Source organism: Panthera onca, chromosome D3 (assembly GCF_046562875.1).
Source record: "Panthera onca isolate mPanOnc1 chromosome D3, mPanOnc1 haplotype 2, whole genome shotgun sequence".
In the NCBI taxonomy this organism is placed as follows: domain Eukaryota; kingdom Metazoa; phylum Chordata; class Mammalia; order Carnivora; family Felidae; genus Panthera; species Panthera onca.
In genome coordinates, this window is record NC_138350.1 from 66,995,011 (window position 1) to 67,015,336 (window position 20,326).

Sequence of the window (20,326 nt, forward strand, 5' to 3'; positions counted from 1 at the left end):
GTGGATGTTTTAGTACTGCTTTTCACGTTTAAGTTTCCAACATACCAAGAATTTGCTTTTGGTTAAGGCGTGAGATAATGACCAAACATCTCCTGTAAGGACAGCCTACTTTATCAGGGCCGTTAGTTTACCTTTCCTTTAATAATCCACGTGGCTCTTGTCACAAAGCAAATCCCTAGAAACCAACGTCTGACTGCAGGCTTTGTATTCTATTTATTGTACTTGTTCACACCTACACCAGAATCCCAATGTTTTACTTCCTTCCCCTCTCTAGGAAGCTGATCATCTGCAGGGTGAGTCCCTCTCTCCTTTTTCAAACGTACGTTAGTTATCTTTAGTTTGTGAAGTCCCACAGGATTGTGATTACATCACTTTGTGGAGAACCAACATGTTTATAATATTGAGTATCCTTATTTATGCAAATGAGATATTTCTATTTATTTTGAACTTATGATCCATCAGTAAGTTGCAGAATTTTCTCCGGAAAGGTCTCACACATCTTGTTTAATTTGTTTATTCTTCCAAGTATCTTGGGTTTCATTGTGAATGGGTGTCTTATCTAAAAAATTAAATATTTCAGTCATACCAAAAATATATGGAAACACCCTTGGGCCTCCCACCCAGCTCTGTCATCTCTTAGCATTCTGGGGTATTCTGACCAGATAGAAGAAATAAGACATGCTAGATGGATAGAGCTCAAATCCCCCTAGCTACCCCTTTCCACTTCCATTCCCCTCCTCCTTGCTTCTCAGAGATCATCGTCATCCTGATTTTCCCCTGTTGTCACTTAAATGGTTTGGGTACATACTGTACCCCTAAATTCTTGCATATTTTATAAATTTCTATGACACATTAATACCGCTCATGTCACTTTGCTTTTTGCACTATTACTATCCACATTGATACATATATAATCCTGAACTCTAGCTCACTCATTTCAGCTGTCATAGAGCATGCCACTGTGTCACTATTACAGCTGTCCATTCTCCTTTTGATTCCTATTTAGATCGTTTCCAATTCTCCACTCTTACAAGCTGCCAGGAGTAGTCTGTATACCTTCTTACACGTATGTGAGAGCTGTTCAGGGGCAGAAACTTTCAAACTTCTTGATCAAAAGAGCAGACCTGCAGTGAGAAATACATCAGTCTCTCTCAATTAAAACAGACATTTTACTGTATGTCACCCTCTGCTATTTCTCTAAATTGAGTGTCGTGAACCACTGGTGAACGTGAAATCAATTTGGTTGGTTCTGAAAAATTCCTTTTAAAAAGCAAAAGAAAAAATAGACAAAAATTAAGTATAAAAAGTAGAGACAATAAAATAGAAAACAGTACACTTAATTATTTTAATATTTTAATTGTTTTTATCACACGTAAGATACATTTTCCAAGAGGGTCTGTAAAAAACATACGAAAGCCACTGCCTTGGGACATATGCCGAGGAGCAGAAAGGCTGCAGAGGAGGCCATGCACACAGACTCTACGAATACTGTCAACAGGGTTCTAGCAACTGTCATTCCCACCAGGGAAGTAGGAGTTCCTCTTTAGCCCCACGTCACCAACATTTGACATTATTTAGTCCCTTGGAACTTTTGCCAAAAGGATGGGTGTGACACGGAGGGTTGCTGATGTTTTGCACTTCCCTGACTACTAAGAAGTCTCAGGATATTTTCATGTTTATTGACTTTTCAGGATTCAATTCCTTTGAATCATTTGTTCATACTCACCACCTTTTTCTTAAATCACGGGATTGATTTATAGAGTCTGGATAACAACCTTTTGTTAATTACACTTGCCACATCTCTTCACTCAGCAAGTGACTTTTGGTGGCTTTTTATACTAAGATTTCACTTTAATGTGCTCAAATTTAATCAATATTTTAAATATTACATATAAATGGGTATCTTTTTTTTTTTTTAAATGAAGTGGGTTTTTTTTTTTTTTAACGTTTGAGAGAGAAAGAGAGAGAGAGAGAGCACGAGAGCGAGCGAGCAGCGGAGGGACAGAGAGAAAGGGAAACACAGAATCCGAAGCAGGCTCCAGGCTCTGAGCGGTCTGTGAGCAGAGCTCAACGTGGGACTTGAAATCACGAAATACGAGATCATGACCTGAGCTGAAGTCGGATGCTCAACAAACTGAGCCACACAGGTGCCCCTACGTGGGTATCTTCTTAAAAATCCCTCCATATGTTGTCATCTTTTAAAAGTCATAAAGTCTCAAGTTTTGCTTTGCGTATTTTGGTGTATGTTGTGAGGTATAAAGTCTCAAGTTTTGCTTTGCGTATTTTGGCGTATGTTGTGAGGTAGGGATCTTTCCCTCCCCAACAAAGATAACCAAGTATACAAGTACTATATATTGAATCTTCCTTAGCAGTTACAATGCTACTTGTGTTTCTGGGTCCTTTTCTTTTTTTTTTCCATTAATCTATATTTAAGGCAAATACCATCATGTCTTAACTACTAAAGTGAAAGTATTTTTCTTGATATTGGAGAAAGTGACTTCTTTCACCTCCTGGGATTTTAATTGGAATGACACCAAATATACGAGAAAGAAAACTGACATATATAATAGTGTCTTCCATTCATAAACACAAGTATATACATCTCCCTATAATTATATGAGCCTTAAAATTTTCTCCATTAAGGTCCCACACATTTTGGCTTTATTTTTTCCTAGGTATTTTACAATTTGTGTTGCCATTTTAAATGGTGACTTTTTAAAATTTAAATTGTCGCTGGTATATAGAAATGCAGGGTATTTATGTATTAGCTTTAAAAATCAACTTTATTGAGGCTTAGTTTGCATACAATGAAATGCACAGATGCTAAATGTATAGTTTGAGGAGTTCTGACAAATATATACATCCACATAACCAGCATCCTAATCAAGATATAGAACCATTTCCACCATCTCATCAAGTTTTCTTGTGTCCCTTTTCAATTTACCCTCCTCACCCGTTACTGATCTGATTTCTATCGAAGTAATTGTGCCGGTTCTAGAAATTCATATAAATGGAATCATGTCATATGTACACTTCTGTTTTTTTTTTTTAACCAACACCCTTTGCTCAAATTAAGCAAGTTCTCTTATACTCCTAGTTTTCTAAGAATCAGTACAGAATTTAATCATATGCTGTTTTCCCCTTCACCCATCAAGATTATCATTTGGCTTTTTTCCTTTGATGTGATTTCATTTATGGGTTTTCTTATGTTTAATCATCTTTACATTCCTGTGACACACCCTGACTAGCTATGGTTTTTTGTTTTAAGCAAATACTAATATTTTACCTAAAATGTGTATTGCCATGTTCATTAGTGAGATGTGGCCTATTCATTTCCCTTTGCCTAGTACATTCGTCCCATCAGGGGTATCTAGATTGCAGTAGCCTAACAAAATGATGTTTTCTGTTATTTCCTATAACATTTCGTGTAAGACTGAAATCATGGATTCTTTGTATGTTCTATACAACTTGCCCATCTGGGGTTTTCACTTGGGGTTTGGTTTCTTGGTTTTGGGTTTTTATTTAATTTTATTTTGGTGTAGGTAGTTGTCTAATTTAAGTTTTTAAATTATAATCTAGTCAAGTTTCTTATTCTTAAGCCAATTTTAGTAATTTATTTTACAAGAAATTGTGCATTCTGTTTTCAAATTTAAAGGCAAAAAGCTGTTCACAGTGTTCTCAGCTTTAAAATCTCAATTTGTCTGTAGTCATATCCCCTTTTGATTTCTAATGCATTTGTGCCTTTTTTTCCTCCTCTATCAATCTTGGCAAACGTAGTCTTTTCAACTTGGCACCTTTGGTTCAGTCGATCCGATTATAACTTTTTTTTTCATTAATGTTTCTCAACTTTATTTCCTTCCTTTTCCTAACTCATCACATTGTATAGTTAACGCATTAATCTTTAGTTCTTTAGTAACAAACATTTCCTCGTGAATGTGATTAGTGTCCTTATAAAATAAGCCCTGGGGGGAAAAAAAACCAAAACCCTAGGAATCCCCTTGTTCCCTTCCACCAGATGAGGGTACAGCAAAGACAGCGGTCTAAGAAGTAGGAAGCAGGTCCCCACCAGACACCAAATCTGCTGGTGCCCTGAACGTGGACTTCAAGCCTCCAGATCTGTGAGAAATAAATTTGTTTTTATAAGCCACCCAAGTCTATAGAATTGTTACAGCAGACCAAAATGGATTCAGACATAAATTCTAACGCCTAGTGTATATTTTTTATTCCTTTACTTTGAAACTATGTCATCATACTTTTAGTTGTGTCTACTAATAAAAAGCATTTGAATTTTTTTTTTTTTTTTTTAAGTTGCCACTGTCCTTTAACCAGCAAGCTTTATTAAAATACCTGGGCCAATTTTCTATCGTCTTATTTTGTGTTTTGTAATTCTTCTGCATTTTCTTTGCTTTTTCCTCCTTTTTTGCCTTCTGTTGGAATGATCAAATTTCTTCATTTCCACTCCCTCATCCTCATTTGGAGTTATACCTTCAATTCCAAATCTTTTGGTGGGGGAAGGGTGGGGAGATACCCTTAAAAATTTAATGGAAAACTTTCATCAGTAAGTTGCAGGTGAAAACACAGCTTACTAAAAAACCATAATAAAGGAATTAGAAAAAGACACTCTCATGCAGAGAAGGGTAAAAAAGAAAGCAAGTAAAATTTTGATAACTGGAAAATGAATGGATGAACAGATCAGAGACTACTAACTCTACTAACTCTAAGCGAGGTATGGGGAAACATCCTGATTTTCACAGCAGAATCCTCAAAGGGTTAAGTAAAAGACAGCACTAGTCACAGCAAAAATTGAGGGCTCTGAGAGGGGAGATGAAAAAGGCAGGATTGGGTGAGAGATATCTGAGAAGCAATTAGATCCTGAGATCTGCTCTCCAACTCTATCTATGTCACTAAGTACCTGTTCCTGTTCCTCTCCCTCTCTAGAAGACTAAATGTTTATTCTCAGCAGAAAGTAAAACAGTCTCACTGGACTAGGAGATGGCCTGGGGATCACTGGGAAAAGAGAGGGAGTAAATGAACGCGAGTACACTGCATGCTGAACGCAGACTCCCAATCCCTTCCTCCACTGGGTTCTGGCTCCCAAAATACTAGCAGCCAAACCTTTACCATTTAGTCAGATCAAGACTCTTCTCTGGGGTGCCTGACCCGACCGAGGAGAAAAGACGTACAGATACTAATACTGAGAGTTTACCAACAAACAGCCCACACAGATTACACTGAAACTGAAAGGAGACAAGCCTCACCCACAGGCTCAGTTTTCAATCGGCTTTTTGGACCCCTACCTTCGTAATCAAGGATGACTCTCATTATCTGAGGAAAAAATGGCCCAAACCTGAAAAACGCAACTCAAGAAATTTGAGACCATACAGAGAGAGGAAATCATTGTAAAAATCATCAACATAGCTAGAGAAACGAGGGAAGACAAGAGCAACCCTGAAGCAAGTGCAGCATGTTTTATAAAAGAAACATTAAAAAAATTAAAGAGCTTTGGATAGCCTGAGAGTTCTTGACAGCAGAAAGGGCAGACATCAATAGAAGGGATGGAAAGGTAGAGGAAATCCAGAAAGTACAACAGTAGGATGAAAAATAGTAGAAAAAGTGAAGAGCACTGAAGGACTTAATTCAGGAGGTCCAATGTCCAAAGAGGACTTCAGAAAGACATTAGAGATAACAGCGGGGCAGGGGTCAATCAAAGAAATCAAGAAATACTCCCTGAACCGAAAGACCTAAAGGGCCAATCAAGACCTCAGGACAATAGGAAAGAACACATCCACATACATCCAGGTTGGTGGCTGTGAAACTTCAGAATGCTAATGACAAAGAAAAGTCTGAAGTCTCCTGGCAGAAACAACAAGTTATTTTAAAAAGAATCACAACAGCTTTGGTTTTCTCAAGAGTAACAGTGTAAGTGAGGTCAACAGAGCAATGCCTTCATAATTCGGGGCAGGGGGACTACTTCCAACCGAGAATTCTATTACCCAACCAGGGTAGAATAAAGGTATTTTCGACATGTAACATCTCCAGATATTTACCCAATACGTTCTCTCTCAAGGAGAGTCTTGACAGACATGTTTCATTAAAAGGAAGGAGAGCCAAAAGAATAAGGGATCTAACAAAGAAAAAAGGTGAAGGAACCTCATAAGATGACCAAGAATGAAGAGGGATCCCAGGATGACTGCTGTGTCCTAGGTATACAGGCAACCAATGCAACTGGAGCAAGTTCAAAAATATACAGCCAAGAATAATGCCAGGCTTCTCTCCAAAGTGCACAAACATCATAAAAGTCAATGGAAGCGTTGTGATGAGACCCACAATGGTCATCGTAAATGATTAAGAGTAAATGATACAGTAAAGAACCACCCGATACCTCTTTTTTTTTTTTTTAATTTTTTTTTTCTTTTTTTTCAACGTTTTTTATTTATTTTTGGGACAGAGAGAGACAGAGCATGAACGGGGGAGGGGCAGAGAGAGAGGGAGACACAGAATCCGAAACAGGCTCCAGGCTCCGAGCCATCAGCCCAGAGCCCGACGCGGGGCTCGAACTCACGGACCGCGAGATCGTGACCTGGCTGAAGTCGGACGCTTAACCGACTACGCCACCCAGGCGCCCCTCCGATACCTCTCTTTTAACCGTCACCTTAGCAAGAGATTTCTGCTCCCACAGACTACAATGCAAAAGAAAAAAACTGCCTGAGAAATTCTCATGTATTCATACGTGTCTGTATACACGTGCAATTTCTTTAGACCAGGGCTGCCCAACAGAAATAGGATGCCATCCACACGTAATTGTAAATTTTCTACTAGCCACATTAAAAAACTAAAGTAAAAATATAAAATTAATCATTTAAATAATTTAATAATTTAATCCCACTATATCCAAAATTACTATTTCAATGCACAATCAGTACTAAAAAGTAAAATACTTTACATTCTATTTTTTGTTCTAAATGTTATAAATCTCCTGTGTATTTTCCACTTGCTGCCCATCTCAGTTCTGACTCGCTATATTCCAAGTGCTCGGTGGCCACATGTTGGGACACAGCAGCTCTAGAATGATACACCAGAAAGAAGCTCATAACAGTGGTTCCCTTTCTGGAAAGTAGAACTGGGGAGTAGGAGGTGGGAGTTTTCAGGGAGACTTACTTTTCATGATTTACTATTTTGTTCCTTTTGAATTTTGCACCATATTCATGTACTACCTACTCAAAAACATGAATAAAGTCCATTCCATAGAATAAATACATAAACGTAGATCTCCTTTGACCCACTTCTAGAAACCTACCTCATGTATGTGTAAAATGATGAATAAACTAAGTTTATTTGTTGCGACACTGTTTTTAATACCCTGAGACTGGAAATAACCTAAATGTCCGTCAACAGAAGACTGGTCAAATACACTACAGCACCCATACAAAATAATACTCTGAAACCAAAGTAAATGGGTACTCATTATGTACTGACATGGAATAATCTATAAGATGATTATATAAAATACGTGACCCTTTGTCCTAAAAAGTAATATATGCACAAAGTTGCTCATATATGGACAGAATTACTGGAACATTACACAAAAACCTAGTAACGTTACTAGCCTTTGGAAAGGCAACTGGGTGGCAAGGGACAGGCTCAGAAAGAGACTTTTCACCATATATCCTTTTGCACCTTTTGAATTTTGAATGGTAATAATGTATTACCTATCTTAAAAGCTCCTCATTCTACATCTAGCTGGTATCTTTTTATTTACCATGTTTGGTCTTCATGTGATATGTAAGTTCATCTATAAAGACTAGTGTTTTTCTAGTTTCTTCATAGAGAGCGTTGAGGCTTGTTTTTCCCAGAGGCCAGATACTTGAATGATACTGAAGTAGTTTTTATACACACACACACACACACACACACACACACACTTAGCACATAGTTCCCAGAGTCATATCATTACAACTTCATCCCTAGCAACTGGATTCGTTAGTAAACTCCCCAAAGTCAGCTTTTCCTGAACACTGACTGATTTCCAAGTTTCTGGTACCTGGAAACATCTCTCTCCCTCTCCTCCCTTCCTTTCCCCCTCCCTCTCTAGATCAACTATATACATAAGAGAAAAAACATATATACCCAAGGAAATCTCTTACATCTAATTCAACATTTATAGCAGGTGGAATGGGCCTAATCTGTGTCTGCTTTGGCATGTCTGTGTGATTTTAAGAAATCTAAGTAAAGAAGAGTTTAGTCAATAATGACAAACACTGGAAAAAGTAGTATGATAACTAAAAAAGACTGCTAAACTTGGCTGTTCAGAATTCACTGGTAACTTCTGAAAGGGAGGTAGGAAGCGAATATGAAAGAGTGGCAAAAAACGTTTCCAAGGTTCAAGTGTAGAACAAAGGAAGTGATTAAATATAGAAAGCAAATGTAGGTTTCAAATATCTTCAAATTACAAATACAAAATATTCCCCAAATACCTACATGAATTTTTATTTCAAAAGAAAGCTAGATTTTTCAACATAAAATACTTCAAATGTAATAGTGCTGTCTCAAACACCTAAGGTCCTTCCAGAAAGAGTACAAAATCACCATAAGATTTTTGGCAATCCTGTTCAAACATGTGCTACACAGGTAGACAAAAACAAAAAACAAAAAACAACTAATGACCTGAATTTTGACAATGGTTTTAGTCAAAGAAATGAGGATAAAAAAAGTATTAAAAATATATATATAAAGATAGACAACAACTCATTGAAAAACAGACTTCTCAATTCTCACTGTAACTATGCTCTTTTCCAAAGTTGTAAGCCAGGAAGGAAAGACCCTGCCATTGGAAACATAAGGTGGCCCCACTAGAGAACGATGGGTGTCTTTTAAATGAAAGCAAATAGAAAACATTCATGTGTTCAATTTTATGGACTGTTAAAACCTAAAGTGAGAGCATGAATTTAACCCTGAAAGCAGGTCATTAGCTCAGTGAAAGGCCACATTACATACGGACTGCTGTGTAAAGAGACTACCTATTCTTGGAGTTCTATTCCTTTCTCCTTGAAAGAGTTGTATGGAATCTATACGTCTATAAGCAGCTTGTAAACATAAAATTACATGCTGGTTTATCATTCCCAGATTAAAAAAAAAAAAAAAAAAAAAATATATATATATATATATATATATATATATATATATATATCCAACTATTAGAAGACCACACTGGCCCAGACTCAAATCAGCATGAAGATTCAGTACTCCAAATGCCCTTCCAACTCCCAGAGTCTTGACCTGCTGAAGCAGCCGCTTACAGTCCTCAGGGTGTGCAAGTGCAATCAAAGCAAAGTCTGCAGTAGGCTTGTTCAACAAAACTTTCTATTAAAATTAAATTTAACATTTATTTCCTCGGTTACTGCAGTCACAGTTCAAGTGCTAAGCAGCCACCTGTGGCTAGTGTCTACCATATTAGTTCGGGTCTACAGCCAAGGTTTTTCTCCGCGATCTATCAGTCCTCAGGGGGAGCTTCACAGGTTCCCCCCCCCCCCCCCCCCCCCCCCCCCCCGGGAGAGGACAACTGAGCAGGCAGGACTTCCGCAACCGCCCATCCCCCTTACATTTTGAGATTCTGCATAACGTTTTGTACGTTCTGGGTGCTGTTGTGCGGATACAGGGGTGGGTGGGTGTGTGTACGTGCGCACGCGAGCGTGCACGTGTTAAGTCTGAAAACTACTGGCTCAAAGCAGAAATGACGTACAAACCTCAGACCAAAGCTGAACCCTCTGATACTTAAAACAGTTTATAAATAAAAGTTTAAATGGCCAGTTTACATGAACTACTGCCTAACCACCTGTCTGTGAAGTAAAAGGCTGGTCTAAGCATGGAAAATTTGCATTCACTGCCACAGATAGAACATCTCTAGTCAACAAAAAAGTTTCCATAGGTCATTCAAATCAAGGGAGAAAGCTCACGGCCCTGCTTCCATTGTAGCATTTATCAGGAGTTTATTCTGTGAACTTTGCAAATCAGATTCGCCTCCCCATATTTTGTAAAGAAGCATGAGATTAAAATAGAGCATTTCCTTAATATTCACAAAAGTTTAACCATTATCTTTTTTTTTTTTTTTTAACATTTATTTATTTTTGAGAGACAGAGACACAGTATGAGCAGACGAGGGGGCAGAGAGAGAGGGAGACACAGAATCTGAAGCAGGCTACAGGCTCCGAGCTGTCAGCAGAGAGCCCAACGTGGGGGCCCGAACTCACAAACCGCGAGATTATGACCTGAGCAGAAGGAGGATGCTCAACTGACTGAGCCACCCAGGCGCCCCTAACCATTATCTCTTTATAGAATTTTTGGAAGAGCTGAAGCAGCATATGAAAATGCACTTTACCTTAGACACAGGCAAATTACAAGATCACAGATTTCCCATGTTACTTGCTCAGATGGCATCTTTTTTGAATCAAGGTAACGAACTTGATGGACTTCCAATGGCTCCCCCCAAGATTATTCTTCCTTATCAACTGAACACATTAAGCCTGAAACTATGCCCTCCCCCAAAATGGAAGGGAGTTAGGAGGACACCAGATTTAAGGAAATGCAGGTTTTCAGACGCAAACTGGGCACAAGTACTGAACAGATAGCAACTAAAGTCTACACTTACTTTCCGCTGCTCTCATCCTCAGGCCAAAGTAATTCCAGATTTTGAAAAATTACAGGACTAAAAAAAAAAAAAGAAAAAAAAAAGAAAGAAAGAAAGAAAGAAAGAAAAAGAAAAATCACAGGACTAGCTAGAAGAATTAGTGACCATTTCATATTACAATGAAATAAACTCACAAATTTTAATGGGATTAAAGTCACTCACTAGGATCTCTGTTTTCTTAAGAGCCCAAACTTAAAGAGATCTAAATTACCAGGCACCAGCCCTATTACTGTGGCTCAGTTACATCTAAGAGGAATGTACACCCTGTGTACTCTAGAATGTAAGTCACAGAATTAGCTTAATATTTCTGGCTATCTGGCCAAATCAAAGGCAGTGTCTAAATCCATCTAGCTTGGCAAAATTATATTCTCCCCACATGAAATTACAGAAACTGAAGCTGAGGGCTATCCTTGACATGACTAGCTAGAATCAGCACTGAAATATGCCCTAATTGAATACATTGCAATTATAACAATCTGGAATAATGATCAAAATTGATCAGAGACAAGCCATAAGCCTCAAACTCATTTTTAAATGAGTAACATTGAATTACTTGTGTACTACTGGGAAAAAAAAAAAAAAAAGGCTAAGGCTATGTGTTACAAGGTCACCAATTAGCATTTAACGGAGTAGATTTAGAAAGTAACTCTTCCCGGGTAGGAAGGAGAATAATCTAAAAAAAAAATTATTAAGGCTAAATACTGGGTCAAAGTCACACATAAGAGGCAAGAAGCCCTCAACAGACAGGCTAGCCAACTGTCCATACTTGTTCAGTCCTCGGAATCTCTAGCACACCATCTTGAAGCCTGAGTGAAATGTTTTAGCTGACACCCCTGCAGACTGACAAGGAATGACCTACTCCAAAAAAAGGGGGTGGCATGGGGTGCTACAGCACTTAGATCACCTTTCTTTACTACTGGCCTAGCATGAAAGGCTTCTCAGTCACGAACAGTGGAGCTCTAAATAGCAAAACAAATGAAAAACATCTTGCTCATAGTAGGTCCTGTGGATCTTTCACAAAACAAGTCATTCTATATGGCACAATGTTCTACCCCTTTAAGAATATTTGCTAATCATCCCAAATGACAATCTAAAGCATATTATGTAGATTACTGCACTCTTAAAAAGATTTTCCCAAACATGGCTTAAGCTAATTGATGAACATTCATTACTACGCTTTCAGGTCTGGTCCTGCACTGAATGGTCCCAGACATGCTAGTTAGGCTCTGAATATTTGTTTTGTGTCCTGTAGATTATCTCTATTATCCTCACCAGGCTGTTATCTGTTTTTTTTCTTTCCAGACACACATAGGCTAAAACAGTTCCCCATCCTCCTACCCCACCACCCCCCCCAACTCCTCTTAACCTCCCACATTACTCACAATCTACTTGTTTCTAATCTACTGTGGGTTTAGAAGCTAGATAACTTTGTTAGAAACACCTGAAATAAATGCCAACAGGTTCCGATTAAGGGTCTCGATGGCTCTCCTATCACTAGAACTTTAGCTTAAAAAGAACTGCTGAAAGCTACAACCAGAAGACATGGCGCCTGGGTGGCTCAGTTGGTTAAGGGCCCAACTCTTGATCTCACCTCACTAAGGTCATGATCTCCGGGTTCATGAGTTCAAGTCCCATGTCGGGCTCTGCACTGATAGGGTGGAGCCTGCTTGGAAGTCTTTCTGCCCCTACCCAACTTGTGCTTCCCCTCTCACTCTCTCAAAATAAACTCAAGAAAAGAAAAGAAAAGAAAAAAGAAAGCTACAAGAGAGCAACAGATCACCTGGGAGGACCCTATGTCTGAGGCAATGTTCTAGGTACTTCAACCACAATCATTTAATCCTCGTAATAACCTGAAGAGGCAGGTATCCTTACAATCATTTTCAGCCAGAAAAACAAGGCTCAGGAGTTAAGCAATTTGCCCAACATAGTAACTGAGAAACCAACTATTAGCCTGTCTCTCTGATGCCACAACCCATGGCCGTCCTACTACATGAGATTATAGCCCAATCCTTATTCTCGATGTCGGTCATTGTCTTTGCACTTTATTTCCAATTCTTTCACTGGAATGTGTCTGATGCAGGTTTGCTTCCTTTCTCCAGCCACTTTCTATAACTAAAGGGCAATGGATAGTCAAACTAAGGCCGAAGGAAGTTTAGCTCTGTAAGTGTTCACCTGTTCAGCAACAGATGTGTTTCTGAAACACTGGCCACATCCTCAGTTGTATAGATAGTGAAAAACTGATGACAAGCTCCTCCCCAAACTACAGACTGTTCCCAGTGACACTATGAGTTAACACTTGTCTTCCCTGGTAATGTCCTCTACAGTAAAGCATGCAATGCAAGCATACTTTAGAAACTGGCTCAGTAACATATCGCAAGCTCCCTCAATTTGTACAATAAAGTGATTTCCTTACTCTGAAGACTGGAGGACAAGGCAGGAGATAGAAGGAGTTTCTACTTTTCTAATTCCATTAAGGAACAGGGGTATACTTGTTCCCTGTTACTCTATTGCCGAGTCCAGGGCCTGACACACAGCAAAGCCTGTTTTACTTGTTGAATAAATGCTACTTGTTCAATAAATACAAGTTATTTGTTGAATAAATGTATAACCTCTCCTGAATTGGTTTTGAAATCTTTGGATTTCTCACTTCTGACATACCCTTGCAATACTTAGTGGAAAACAGCTTTCATCTCACAAAAACTAAAAGCTTAACAACGGTTCCTCTCCTCCCATCAAAAGACAAGGGATCTAAAAGACATGCCCCTCTCCACCCTCTAAAAATGACTCTCGTCCCAAGAACATGAATGAGCCCCCATCTGCCGGACTGCGCCAAATACAGCTTTTATAAGCATTACAAAAACACCTGTATAAAAAAAGCTGTTCTAAAACAAGGCCTTTGGAGTCCTAAAGTACAAAACCAATAGAATAAGGAGAGCATTCAGGCATTTATAAGAGCCAAAACTGAAAATATCACCTAAATACAAAAACTTAATAAATGGGTCTTTGATCAGCAGGCTATGCAGCCACATATCTCCCCCCAACGTGAACATGCTAACAATATGATTCTAATATTCACAATATGAAAATGAAAAGGGGACCTTTTGCCATCTTGAAGTAGAAATAACCTTTGCTCCTATTAAAGAGTGACTGCTGAAATATACAAAACCAACCCCAAATTCCTACTTAGTTAAAACACATACCAGGCCTGACAAGCCACAAACAACAGGAAATTACCCCTCATGGTTTCTTACAGGACTATTATTACACGAACCTTACAGATTGTGTAGATTTGATCACTTTCGGCTAGGCACAGGTAAGTTACAACCATGAAAAAGCAAACTTTTGCTGAACACCTACAATGTAAAAGCACTTTAGAAGACACAACTACAATGCATAAAAGCAAAGTTCTGAGAGCAATTTCTTACTAAACAAGCCCAGAAATGGATATTTCCAATCACATTGATTAAAACTTGCCAATGAACTACTTTAAACTCAATTTTAACATTAAGAGTACTAAGTGAGCACTTAGACTCAACATATTCTTATTTATTACCACGACTAATTTTATGGCAAAAATTAAGGAACTTTGAAAACAAAAATCAGTGTTACTTTTCAAATTTAATATAAATGTTTGCTAAATAAACTTCTGGTTGAGAAAATTCCTCCAATATCCTGTATGGTTTTTTAAAGCAAATGAGAAAAATCCTCAAACTAGTATACATTTATGAAATCTATTTTACATTATGTCTCCCATCTCTGTTATATCTGCTTCACATATTTATGTATTTACATTAAAACTCTTCAAACTTCATTTAACTACTTAACTTACATTTCTATCTAAAGAAAACATTTTAAAGGGGGTCAAAACTAGAAAAGCAAATGTATTTTCAGAGTAATAGCAAATTAATTCTTATGTGGCTCAAGGAAAAACATCCTTACGATCAGTGATACAGGTTCAATTCATATAAAACCAGGAAAAAAATGAAAAGGAACAAAGATTACAGAATTATGAAGAATTCTATAAATTAATTCAAATTTCAAGGAGCACTTTTGAAAGATGTAATTACTCCCAAGTTAAGTTTGTGTGGCCACCTATTTATCCATTAACAGTTACTTTACATGTGTTACTTCAGAAGTTTAAAACAAAATTTAGGACACTCCAAACTGTAACAAACAAGACACGATTTTGATGGAAAAATGCTTCCAAACTCGTTTCACCTGGAGATGCCTTTCTAATTAAAGGTTTAATTGACAAGAAACCGGTAGTATTTAACTTTCAAGGGGTCAAGAGGAAGGAACAACAAAACCAACCTAGGTATTGTTTTCCTTTTGTTTGGGATCAAAAGGAAACCATAACCACAAAAAGGTTAAGTAAAAGCCCAAAGTACCCAACCCAAGGACAGTATCCCCCAAGAGAAAACAAAACAGAGTTGCAATTTGTAAACCAAGTTTGAAATACGCGAATCAATTAGCGTGCTTTCCTAAAGGCGTGTGATAAAAACTAATGGGCTCCGCTCGCAGAGCAACTTTCACAAGTGAATGCAGAAGGATCTCGGCAGAGTATCAGCTGTGTGCGTGCTTGTGAGAGTACACACAAGCAATTCAGAACCCCGGGACTATAATGGTTAACAAAGGTTACGGGGCGAGGGCGGGGGGAGGAAAGTGGAAGCGAAGTATCGCACGCTCCTAACACGGCTTGCCAACAACTCCCGAAACGAGAGCTCCGTCCCTCCGGCTTTGAAAATCAGAACCACAAACTACCAAGCGCGTTCGCGGCGGAGGGGACGGGCCCCGGCCGGCCCCAGCTCCCGGAGGAGCAGCTCGGGCACCGACCCCTTCCCCTCCGGGCCGTCCGGCCCCGCCACACCCCGGCCCCCAGCCCCCGCGGCCATGTGACGCGGCGAGCCTCGCCGACCCGAGCCCGACACAAACACACCCCTAGCCCCGAGGGCCCGCCGGGCGCCGCCGCTTTACCTGCGCGCCGAGGCTCCGGGTCCCGCCCCGTCAGAGCCGGGGGTCCGGGACCTTTTGTTCCTTCCTCTTCCGAATGGGATGAGGGGCTGGCGGGGAGAGGGGAAGGGGCGATTGGAGGCGGAACTGAAAACACTCTCGCGGCCGCCCGGCCCGCCCCGCCCCCCAGCCACTGCCCGGCCCGCGGCCCGGCGCGCGGGGAGGGGGCGCGGGCTCGGCCACCGCCCGCCGGAGGGAGGGGGTGGGGACGCGCGTCCCGCCGCCGCCGCCGCCGCCCCTCCTCCCCTCAGGCGCGCGCCCGTCCGCATCCCCCACCCCTCGGGCCGCCCGGACGGCCAAGCCCTCCCCCGCCGCTCCCGCCGGCCCACCTCCGCTTCCGCCCTGCGCCCTCCGCCGCCGGCCGCAGCGGCGCGGCGCACCCACCTCCGGGCGGCTCGCTCGGCGCTCGCTGGCTGCTGGCTGGGAGCTGCTCCGCCGCCGCCGCGGCCGCGCGGTAGACCCGCCTCCCACCCCGGGCCGCGAGCCCCGCCGATTCGCCGGCGCAGCCCCGGGGCTGGCACCCTGCCGCCCGCTGATTGGCGCCCCCGGCCGCCCGTTAGGGCGCGAGGCACGCCGGCCGAGCGCAGCGCTCGGCGCGCACGGAAGACGGGGTGAGCGGAGGAGGGAAGGAAGGAGGCCGAGCACCCGGGAAGGGTCGGGGCGCGAGCGGGGTTCGGAGAGTCGCGGGCCACTACCTCCCCACCTTCTTTCCCTTTGGCCGCCCCGCCCTCCCGGCCGGACCGGCGGCGCGCGCAGCCAATCAGCGCGCGCGGTGCTCGGGGTGTGAGCCGCGCGTCGGGGGCCTCGAATCGGAAGGGAGACGTCGCTCGCTGATTGGTCCCGCCTCCCCCGTAGAGCGTGAGGCGAGGCGCGGCCGGGCGGGAGGGCTGCCGGGCGGCCGACGATGAGGCGGAGTGGGACGCCCGCGGTTTCGGTTGACTACGTCTGGGGCGCGATTCCCACGAGGCTCTGGGAAGAGAAGGGGAGGGGAGAGATGAGCAGGGGAAGGGAAGGCACGGAACCCGCCGAGCTGCCGACCACCCCTCACTCATCGCCTGGGCCCGGGGCCCCTCCCCGGTCTCCTGCCAGCGCCATTGGGTGGGGCCTGTGGGGGCCGCCGCCTAGTCCACCTTCCGTACTCAAGCCGGGAGTGGACACGTGCTCATCTTTTGAGGGGGCCCGGGGTCCGCCTCGGGGACAGGACGAGATGGGGCAGAAAACGGGTCCGCAGAAGCCCGAGGACCCGACCCACCCTGGGCCCGCCCAGAGGCGAACGAGTGGGCGGGGCCCTCGTGGTGGTAAACGGGGCGGGGTCCGAGATGTAAATAAGCCCAAGGAGGGGATTTTTACGGGGTTTAGGAGCCAGGGTAAGGGATGCCAGGTATTTAGGTAGAACCGGAATCTTGGTTCTGTCTTCGTTAAAAATGGTGCTAGTCATGCATGCTCTAAAAGATCCTTGCGAAGTCTAAAAGATAAGCGCTTAGCACGATGCTCCCTAATTGCTGGGTTATCTTCCCTTCCTCTTCAATTCTCCACTGATGAGGCGATGTTCTTAGGCTCCAACTTCGCACATGTGCGATACAAGGCCCTAAGCTGCTGGCTGTCCAAGGCTGGTGGGTGGGTGTCTGCACTTCAGTAATCTTGTCGCTTGTACCCTACGGACACCCAAGCCTATGCTGAAACATTGAACCCAGCTAATCACATCAAGTATTTATTAAGCACCTACTACGTTTGGCGGGGAGCACCACAGAGCCAAAGACGAAGAGGAACAGGTCTTACACGGGTAGTTGGTGCCAGAGCAAGACCGGAACTCAGTTTTCTTGGCTCCGTGGCCCGCACTCATCCCCCTCCATCCTTACTTTGTGGCTTCAACGGGGAGCTCAAGACAAACGAGGAAAGAGACACTTGGTAGTACACATCTGTTTTCTAACAGGCCAGGTGACCATTTTCAACAGCAAGAGTTTTGAAGCATACTCTTTCTTTTCAGAAATGAAAGCTTCCCTGAAGAGCGTGCCTTCAAACGGACTTGGAGAGATAGTTGGCCATTCTCTGTGTCCTGCAGGTTTTCCAGACCATCAAGATGTTCATTTCTACCACCTCCTCCAATATGGAAGCCCTGGAGTTAAGCAAATTGTAGTTTTGAATGCTGCTGTGTTCCCAATCTGTGAGCTTTGACAAGTGGAATTAACCTGCAATGATGGCTCTTTAAAAATAGTTACGTCATGGGGCGCCTGGGTGGCTCGGTCAGTTAAGCGTCCGACTTCGGCTCAGGTCATGATCTCGTGGTCTGTGAGTTCGAGCCCCGCGTCGGGCTCTGTGCTGACAGCTCAGAACCTGGAGCCTGCTTCAGATTCTGTGTCTCCCTCTCTCTCTGCCCCTCCCCTGTTCATGCTCTCTCTCTCTGTCTCAAAAATAAACGTTAAAGGGGCGCCTGGGTGGCGCAGTTGGTTAAGCGTCCGACTTCAGCCAGGTCATGATCTCGCGGTCCGTGAGTTCGAGCCCCGCATCAGGCTCTGGGCTGATGGCTCAGAGCCTGGAGCCTGTTTCCAATTCTGTGTCTCCCTCTCTCTCTGCCCCTCCCCCGTTCATGCTCTGTCTCTCTCTGTCCCAAAAATAAATAAACGTTAAAAAAAAAAAAAAAAAAACGTTAAAAAAAATTTTTTTTAAATAAAAATAGTTACGTGGTGATTCAATAAAATAAATATGACCATGAAGAGCATAGGGCTTTGAAGTGGAAGGAAAGTCAATAGTCGTTATCATTTCTTCCTTTCTGTTTGTGCTAAGATGAACGTACTCGGCAGAAATTCTTCACAAGTTTACCTCCAGGGTGGATTCTACCATTGTCAGTTTAGGGACAGCTATAGTCACCCCTTTTAAAAATTAGCTTGTGAAGCAGACCCGGGAAGCCAATTGGTGGAGCTGTTCCACCTCCTAAGATTTCTATTTCCACTTCCCAGAGACAGCAGGGAGGATAGTCTAGGGCAAAGGCTGTTCCATTTAGAAGTAGGAAGGCTGTGTTTGATTTTTGGTTCTTCTTCCTGCTGACACAAGCCAACAGTTTTAATATGAAATAACTTAAAAAAAGCTACCCTGGGTCACACAAATATTTTCTCCTTTGTGACCCGGATGTGCACTTGGGTGTCCACGTGGGTGAGTAGGAGTAGAAACAAAAGCAAGGGTGGCTGGGATTCCAGAAGAATCTGCTCCCAATATGGGAGTCAGGTGCTTTGGGGTACATTAAGTAAATGGGTAATATGCTTGAGGTCTACATTAGACCATCTCTCCGAAGTGTCAAAATCTGGGTTCCTAACTCTTCCCTGTAGGGAGCTTTTCAGGACCTCTGGGATTGAGGAAAGGGGAGGAGGGGAAACCTGACTACAATGATGTCCCCAAAGGGCTTAGAAGTGGGAGCATGCCTACTGTCCCCTCTGCCAGAAATGCATCTAAACTAAAGTGGGTCAAGACAGAAACTAAAGGCAGATGGAGCAGAGATTGTCGTGGCAACAACCAGCTTGGAAATCCACTGGGGTACCTCAAGACAGACCTAACAGTAGGTCCCTATTGTATAAATTGTATTGAGTCTTATTTTTATGTGGATAGATATTGCAAAATCAATTCAGGGGCATCTAGGTGGCTCAGGCGGTTAAGCATCTGACTCTTGGTTTGAGCTCCCGTCATGATCTCACGGTCCATGGGTTCAAGCCCCACATTGGGGTCTGTGCTGACGGCATGGAGCCTGCGTGGGGTTCTCTTTCCCTTTCTCTCTCTCTCTCTGGCCCTCCCCTGCTCTCTCGCTCTCTCAAAATAAATAAATTTAAAAAAAAAATCAATTCAGAAGCAATTTAAAAGTAGTTAAATGTATTGGAAAGACACAGAAGACAAATAGTAATGGTGATTGCTTTTGGAAAGAGATCTGTGGAGTCACAAGTTGGAAAACTTAAATTCCATCATTAATTCTTAGGCAGTTTGAGTTTTTAAAAAATCTGTCCTTTTGCTGATATTTCAAAAGATATAACTCCTATTCCATCTCCTCTGATAAATCTATAAAACCCTTCCTGGTTACTCCAGCCCAAAGGATATCACTCACCTCTGAATTTTCTCTCGTAGTCAAAATGATTTACATACCATGACTTCGCTTTGATTAATGCCTTGATCAGTTAGTTTAGTCTTGAGCAGTTTTTTTAACTTTTCATGTGTATGTTTTGTCTCCCCCGTGTAGATTGTAAATTCCTGAAGGACAAGGACAGCATCTTGTTCTCAGTTGTCTTCCCACACTCGGAGATAAAAAAAAAAAAAAAAAATTACTAAGTAATTGAAAAAAGGTGAAATAGAGCATTTGTGTAGCAGGAATATGCTCTATGTGTGTCAAAGGTCTGCAGGCATTCTGCACAGCTTTGCCCAATCTACTGAGTTGCCCTTGACACAACTCTTGAGTATCCTATCAGCATCCAGTCTGTATACTCGCTCATCCCGGTGGAATGCAATTGCAGCAAGCTTACTACCTCTTTTTTTTTTTTTAATTTTTTTTTTTAACATTTATTTTATTTTTGAGACAGAGACAGAGCATGAATGGACGGACCGCGAGATCATGACCTGAGCCGAAGTCGGCCGCCCAACCGACTGAGCCACCCA

At 42.3% G+C, this 20,326-nt stretch overlaps 1 protein-coding gene and 1 long non-coding RNA gene across 7 annotated transcripts in view; both read right to left on the minus strand.

Moving 5' to 3' along the window:
• Nucleotides 1-16,193, minus strand: part of SMAD2 (SMAD family member 2) — an 88,292-nt gene extending 72,099 nt beyond the window's left edge. For 2 of the 6 annotated variants that reach the window (XM_078435267.2, XM_060613788.3), the window contains exons 1-2: nucleotides 16,079-16,193; nucleotides 15,659-15,744 (exon numbers count right to left, since the gene is read on the minus strand). The gene's annotated coding sequence lies outside the window, so the exon portion shown is untranslated. Of the gene's footprint in view, nucleotides 1-15,658; nucleotides 15,935-16,023 lie in introns of those variants that run through there. The other 4 variants (XM_078435266.2, XM_060613789.3, XM_060613790.3 and 1 more) reach the window with 4 other exon arrangements.
• LOC145712994 (uncharacterized) lies at nucleotides 853-9,125 on the minus strand. Its single transcript, XR_014135892.1, has 2 exons — nucleotides 6,635-9,125; nucleotides 853-6,382 (listed from the first exon to the last, which is right to left on the minus strand). It is a non-coding gene; the product is annotated as an uncharacterized LOC145712994 (long non-coding RNA).
• Nucleotides 16,194-20,326: the final 4,133 nt, after the last annotated feature.